The sequence below is a fragment of the Erithacus rubecula genome (genome assembly GCF_903797595.1).
Source record: "Erithacus rubecula genome assembly, chromosome: 13".
Taxonomy (NCBI): domain Eukaryota; kingdom Metazoa; phylum Chordata; class Aves; order Passeriformes; family Muscicapidae; genus Erithacus; species Erithacus rubecula.
The window spans coordinates 3,632,211-3,639,811 of NC_136665.1; the positions used below are offsets into that span (position 1 = coordinate 3,632,211).

General features: G+C 52.2%; 1 long non-coding RNA gene across 1 annotated transcript; it reads left to right on the forward strand.

Annotated features, from left to right (window-relative positions):
• Positions 1-21: 21 nt before the first annotated feature.
• On the forward strand, positions 22-666 carry LOC306807255. The gene is made up of 3 exons (XR_013775677.1): positions 22-111; positions 197-298; positions 577-666. It is a non-coding gene; the product is annotated as an uncharacterized lncRNA (long non-coding RNA).
• The last annotated feature ends 6,935 nt before the right edge of the window (positions 667-7,601 follow it).

Below are 7,601 nucleotides of genomic sequence, written 5' to 3' on the forward strand. Positions count from 1 at the left end.
TTGGCTCTGTCCCCTGCAGCCTGCATGCTGTGCCACCGCGCTGAGGCTGACCCGGACACCTGCGGTGACAAACTGCAGAAGTCTGGGCTCTGTGCCCACGTGTTCTGTCTGGTGAGTGCCTCCAGGCTCTCTCTCCAGCATTGCAATGGGCACTCCATGCCACTCTCTCCTCATCCGACTCTCCCCTTTTCTGCAGTATTTTGCCACTCTAGTTCCCAGACAAGATAATGAACGTGTTGGACTCATGGGCTTTCTCCCACGAGATATCCAGCTTGCAGTCAGGCGGGCGGCACAGAAGGTGAGAGCCTGACAAACGAGCAGGGAGATTTGTGCCAGGCGAGCTTTGCCTGAGCTCAGCCCAGACCCCGGGAGAGAAAGGCCGGCCCCTGCAGCCGGCTGTGGGACAAAGCCTGGCTGCCAGCAGCTGCACGGAGGCTCTGGCACAGGAGCCCCCTCCAGCAGGCAGCTCTGGGGCTGAGTCCCAGCAGCGGCCACAGGCTGTGCCCTGCCCGCAGCCGCGGGGCTGCCTGGGGAGGCCCCGAGGCCGCCGCTGACGGGGCTGCTTGGCTCTTGCAGCACTGCTGTGTCTGCGGCCAGAGCGGGGCCACCATCCTGTGCTGCGAGGAAAACTGCGGCAGATGGTTCCACCTGCCCTGTGCCAAGGAGGCCGGCTGTGTCAATCAGTATATTCCTAATTACAGGTACCTCCCCCTCACTTCTGGCAGCCCTCAGGGAGGGATCCAGCATTTCTCATTTTGCCCATCCCTCTTCCCCCAGTTCCTACTGCCATGAGCACTGTCCAGAGCTGGAGGTGCAGGTGACTCCAGAGCCAGGCACAGAATGCCCCATCTGCATGGAGCCTGTGGAGGGCAGGTTTTCCTATAGAACAATGGCGTGCCCAGCGTGCAAAAGGGCCTGGTTCCACAGGGACTGCATCCAGGTAGGAGCCATGGCCTCAGCCCTGGGCACAGCAGGTGCTCAGCAGCACCAGGGCCCCGCTCACACTGCTTCTGTTTGCCCTGCAGGGACAGGCCATGCGCACTGGTCTGTTATTTTTCCAGTGCCCACTGTGTCGTGATGGTGAGACATTTGTTGTCCAAATGTTCATCATGGGGATCCGAATCCCCTTCAGGTTGGTGTCCTTCTGCCTGGCGCACAAGACAGGAGGCTGCCAGCGCTGTGCTGTGCCAGGCCCTGCCCCAGCAGTCCTGGCCCTGGCCTGTGCCAGGAGTTGGGCTTCAGCTTTACAGATGACTTGGAAAAGCACTGGAGGAAGAGCAGGGACACCCTGGACCATCGTGAGGGCAGGACAGCAGAAACTCATCATCTTTTCCTTTCTGCATCAGAGAACCAACATGGGAGGACAACAATGCATTTGCGCATCTAGCAGAGAGGCACAGCCAGTGCAATGCCAGGGAATGCCTTTACCCAGGAGGCAGGGAACAGGCAGAGGAAGAGGGGTAAGTTGAGAAGCTCCACCCGGGGCGCCGCAGAGAACCAGCAGAGTGTGTCAGCAAGGGCTCTATGCAGAAAGAGCCAGAAGAGCTTGGCCAGACAATCCTGTGCTGTGGACATTTTGTCTTCAGAGCTGTGAACGTATTTGCTTCCCTAGGCCCTGGGAGCTTCTCCTGTGCTCCTCCTGTGCTGCTGAGGGCACCCACAGGCGCTGCTCTGGCCTGAGAAACTTTGTAGAAAGCTGGGAGTGTGACAGCTGTGCTGGTCTCGGCACAGGTATGAGGCAAAGCACCTGGGTGGCCCAGGGCTGGGAATGGTGTCCAGGCTGGGCTTGGCAGAGCCTGTCTGCTCCTGGAGGGCTGGGGGCACAGCTCTAGCCCAGCCTGGCCTGCCTTGGGCCTTTTGACATTGCTGCATGCCCTTACAGCCTCCAGGGGTGGCCCGGAGCTCCATGGCCCCAGCCTGACCAGTCAGTCAGGACTGGAGCCTTCTCATGGCTCCCCACAATCAGAGGCCATCAGCCCCAGCTCCCGCAGCCTGCTGCCATCAGCTCTAGCTCCCCAGTCTCCAGAGAGCAGCAGGCGCAGCAGCCACCCACGTGCAGCAGCACAGACGTCGCTGCCACCTTCCGCACTGGACACCAGCAGCTCCAGCACATCAGGGTCAACACACAGCAGCTCCATAGACCCTGAGAAAAGGGTCCATTCCAGGTGTGACAGGCCAGACCGCAGGCAAAACCGCTCTCGCCAGCAAGGTCAGGCCCCAAATTCGCCCACCCAGTCAAGGAGTCACCGTGACAGGAGCAGCAGGGCAAAACCAAGGGCTCAGAGGCGCAGGCAAAGGGAGACACCATCACGGGAATTGCCCAGACGCAGCCGCTCCTGCCGGCAGCCTCGGGCCCAGAGTCCCGCTGCTCAGACAAGGAGTCGACGTGACAGGAGCCACAGCACAACTTCAGCAACTGAAGGGCCCAGGCGAAGGGAGACATGCTCGCAGACATGCTCCAGACGCAGCCGCTCCCCCCTGCAGCGTCGGGCCCAGAGTCCAGTTCTCCAGTCAAGGAGTAGCCATGACAGGAGCCACAGCACAACTTCAAGGGCCGAAAGGCCCCGACGAACAGAGACACCATCAGGGCCGTCCCCCAGACGCAGCCGCTCCCCCCTGCAGCGTCGGGCCTCCAATCGACCTGTCCAGTGCAGGAGTCGCCAGGACAGGAGCAGCAGCACAGCAGCAAGGGCTGACAGGCCCAGGCGCAGGGGGACAGTGTCGGGGACGTCTCGCAGGAGCAACCGCAGCCCCCAGCGACGTGGGGCCTCAACTTGGACCGGAGACAGCAGCACTTAGTGCCTTCTTTTCCTTCTAGTCCCTCTGGTTGCTGCCATAAGTGAAGGTGAGAATCATCAACTCAGGGATTTGAGATTTGCAGGGCTGTGAGAAATCTGTATTAGTTCTTGATGTTTCTATCAGCACAAAAGAAGTCTATGCTAAATACCTTGACTTCTACATTACCATGTATGAAGTGAAAAGTTACTTAAGAATGTGACAAATTAAAAATAACACTGCTTTCTGCCTTGCGACTCCAACCTCACAAGTTTCCCCACTGCTTCCCCTTGAAAGTTAATCACTCCTTCATGGGCTTGGATGTGTTTAGGGAGACATGAAGAGCAAGGATGCTCTTAGGGAAACTCTTTGGAAAGGACGTGTGCTGTGTTGCTATCCTTGAACAATCTCATTTTCAGTAAATCCAAAAGGAAGAAGAAAGAGAGTGAGGCACTGCCTCAAGTGTCTGAAGAAATCGATGATGACATTGCTGCTGATTTTAGAGACTTGCTTGGACCTTCAAGGAACAAACCATGAAAAGACTGTGGAAATACCCTGGGACAAAGAGTGCGTGCAGGACTCTGCCCCAGATGACCGTTCGGGACCTTTGCCTGAGAACAACGTAGCTCAGGAGCCAAATGCTTTCATGTTTTCCTTCTTTGGAGAAACAGAGGAGTTGGGCATCAAAGAAGGTAACTGCAGAACCCTTCTAACAGTGCCATTCTAAGGAAGAGCTTCTGGCAGGCATTTTAGAACAGTATGGTGTAAAGAAGGTCAGGATCCTGGGGACTTTCAGCAGCCTAAGTCAGTAAACAGGCAGAAGAATTTTGATCTTCATTTCTACCTGCCAAGGCCGGGGTAGATTAATGAGAGGTAACTCATGCTTGCGTCTCAGGACTTTTGAAAGGCATGCTTTGAGAAGGCATTGGGTTTAGTGCAGACTGGTGGAAAGCTTCTTGTCATCCCCTCAATTTCTCAAACAGGGAAAAAGGTGACACACCAGTCATATCAAGCTTCCTAGAATTCATCAAGATTGTAAAGAAAATGCATCTTAATGTAGAGTGATGAGCCACATCCTGGAGTTGACCCCAAGATCCATGAGCATTCTAATGGTTACTGAATTCTATTCTTGGACCTTGAGAGAATGGAAACAGAATGACACATGATCATTGGCGTGTCCTAACCTCACATAAAATGAGGCTTTATGCAATGAAGAGGAAAGAATATTAAATCAAGTCACAGTCATGTAAGAAAGAAATTGTGTGAAGGTATGCAAACTATTAAAAAACCTCAATGCATCCACCCAAAGCAACAAGGCCCCCACACTTGTGCTGAATTCAGAAGGTATTCAGTATCTTCTGAATGCAATGATAAATGTTTGAGAATACATAAGAGACCCCTAGAACAAAGGGTAAAATACAGGAGCAGAGATATAGCTCAGAGAATGTGGAAGGAAAACATTCTGTCCTTCCTGTGTCTGTCTTCTCCAGTGCAAGTATGTCACTTGAAAGAAGGAAGCTTTCCTGGCAAGACAGACCATCTGGTTTTAGCTGTCTTTTGGTTTTGGTGCTGCTATTCCAGAGCCTTATGTACTTGGAACAGTAAAACAGGGATAAGTCACATGGCAGGAGGATCCATGTTTCCAAGACAGCAGTTCTAAAGGTGATGATGAGCCTGAGACATCAGAAATTGAAAAGGACCAAGAAATGCAAGTTCTATTTGTTATCTGCTTGCCTGTAGTAGTTGGATGCTGTGGGAATATTGACAGCAGCACTCAGGGAATGGCAGAGTGGCACTGCACACCTCTGAGCAATAAAGTCATCTGGAAAACCATTGGTGCTGCACAGGGTCAAACCTCCCAGCAGCCCATGTGGTGATCATGTTGAGTATGGAAAGAGAGAAGTTGAGCACAAGAAATTAACTGGGTCCTTTTGGTTTGAGCAACCCCAAATGAGTTTGGCCAAAACGCAAGGCACAGTCAGTTTTCTTCTATAAAGGGTGGGTTTTTTTTTAAATAGAAGGCTCTATTTGTTCCTATCTGAAGCCCTACAGCTTTAAACTCGTGTTCATGGAATTTGACTGTACTTTGAGATGCTCAAATCTCTTATACTTGTCTAGGTTTCTTTCATTACCACACACAGAAAATCCTAGATTTTTCTTCTTCTCCAAAGACGATGAGCGCCTAAGAGGTACGACAGAAATTCTTTACCGTATGTTTTTTGCTTTAAAAATCTTACTAGAATTCAGTGAGGAGGAAAAAATGCTGCCTGGTTATTAATGTTTTGGAGTCCAAATTTGGCATCCTTCTTTGTAGTGGAATCCTGTGAGAAAGTGCTGGTAAAAGAAAGACTCAGCAGCTTTCTGGCTTTCTTTCATTTCAGGAAATTGCCTAATAGATATCGGGACTGGTAGAGCTTAGCAAAAAAATAGTCACTTGATAGGTTACCTAGACATTTGGGATCCTTTCAGGTATGTGTATCACCTTTAACTTTTTCTTGTCTTTCTGGTCTTACCATTAGGAATGTTGAATCTTCTTGTCAGCCCCTTGGGTCTGTGTGGTTTTTCATCCTAATGAATCTGGGGTTTTCTCTTCTGAATCTACAGAATTTTTTATTTAAAAAACAAGTGAACAACAACAAGAGGAGACATGCACGGTCCCAAAAAATTTCATAGGCCACCAAAACACTTGCTTGCTACGTTTCGTAGAGTATGCTCTTCAGACAGGCTGAAATGCTGTTCTTGTCTTGAGACTTATTAGATAATTCTGATGAAATGTTACTTGTTCATACAGTTACTGCCCTGCACTCTTCCAGTCTATCTGATTTCCAGAGTGAATTAAAATGGAGATCTCAGTCCTTAGCAGGCAATCAGCTCTGGGGAAGATGTGGGATCCTGGTGCTGAGCTTTTAATGAAACAGCTGATATTTCACTGCAATTTGGATTTCAGCACGTTCAGAAAAACTGCTGCTGCCTTTCATTTTTCTTAGTACACCAGGCTGCAGTACAGAACATTGCTCTTGGAGCCAATGCCTGCTGGGGGGCAAGAGAACAGGAAGGATGTGAAGAAAATGTCTGATTTTATTGCTGGGTTGGGTTTTTTTTCATATATATTTGTTGGAAGCAGCAGCACAATCAGAAGTGTTTATCCTTATTCATTGTTCTTTGTTTTGTGCAGAGGGCCCAAACTTATTTTGTAGATCTATAGAGTTCGGTGAAGAAATAGTGGGTTAGGAAGAGAGACATGGATTTTTGTTTAAGGTGAGTAGGTGAGGTCAGTTCCCTGGTAACTGTGGCTGAAAGCTGAGCATGGGGAGGGAACACGGCTATAAATGTGCATGAGAAGGTGCTCGTCTGTCAGACGAGCCTGAAATTTTGTAATTGCCAAGGCAAAAAACTTCTTTAGTATACTGGTCTGTAGATCATGGTGTGATAATCCATTCAGTTAAGCCACTAAAATCTCTGTATGTTACAGGAGCAGCTACTTAACTATATGTAAAGAAAGTGTTTAAGAGGAACAGTGAATTTAGAGACTTCTACTAGTAGAGGATTTCGGAAACTTCTCCTAAGATATGTTTGATTTTTATTATTTACTGCAACGCTGAAGAAGCGTAAGGATGCCAAAAGAAAGTGAAAGCAAAGCAATAAACCTTTATGATTAGAAGCGTTCTGATGGTATTCCTTCAAGAAGTTGCCAAACAAAGTAGTTTCAAAATCCTTCAAGGATCTAACAGGAAAACCTATTGGGAAAGCCAGTTAGGCAGCGTTTCCCCAGCTGGGGCTGATGGTCTCGGGTTCTGGGCAGCCTGGAGTGGCGCTGCCTGAACAGCCCTTTCTGCCTCCAGGGCCACCCTCGATGGCTGCCCCGGGCTCTGCCATCTCACCCTGCTCTTGCTGCAGGGCTCCCTGCCCTGGCTTCCCCACTGCCCAAAGGCCCGGACCCCTCTCGGCAGCTCGGCTCCCAGGGGGGCGCCTCCAGTGGCTGCTGGGGCGCTGAGCCCTGCCTGCCCCAACTGTGGGTGCACGATGCTGATGTCAGCGCGGCCAATGCTGACCTGTGCCACCAAGGGCACAAAAGGGAGCGCTGGGCTCAGGCCCTGTGTCAGTGCGAGCTGACAACGGCCGGAGAAGGCAGGGCAGGGACGCGGCTGCCCAGGGACCCGAGGGATCCAGAGGAGACAGCAGCGTTCCTCAACGCGCCGACGGGAGCAGAAGGCGGACAGGAGCAGGGCTCACCAGGGCTGACCAGGGTTGTTGTGCCCTCGTGGCTCTGGGCCTGTTTGCCATCTCCCCACACCCTTCTTTCTCCACCAGAGAGAGGACAAGCGCCTGAAGAGACAGTGGCATTCCTGCACAGGGCCACACTGCTGACCAGAACCATGAGTGACAGGAAACAGGAGGGCCCTGATGCCAGGGATCCAGGTGAGGGCAAAGCAGCCCTCCCACAGCCTGGCCCAGGGGCTCTTGGGGCCCCAGCGTGGGGCCAGAGCAGAGGCAGGGGGAGGCAGGAGCTGCTCAGCCCTGCTGGGGCTGGACTCTCCTTCCTCCCCAAGTGGGGCCCAGCTGGGCCAGGGGGCAGCTGCTGGGACAGCCGTGCCCGCAATGGCCCCGGCTCTCCAAGGCCTGCAGCCCTGCCCATCAGGCAGGCAGGGACAGAGCAGCCCTGGGGCCGATGCTGCAGGCTCAGAGCCCCGCAGAGGAGCTCATGCCCGCTGCCATTGGCTCTGTCCCCTGCAGCCTGCATGCTGTGCCACCGCGCTGAGGCTGACCCGGACACCTGCGGTGACAAACTGCAGAAGTTTGGGCTCTGTGCCCACGTGTTCTGTCTG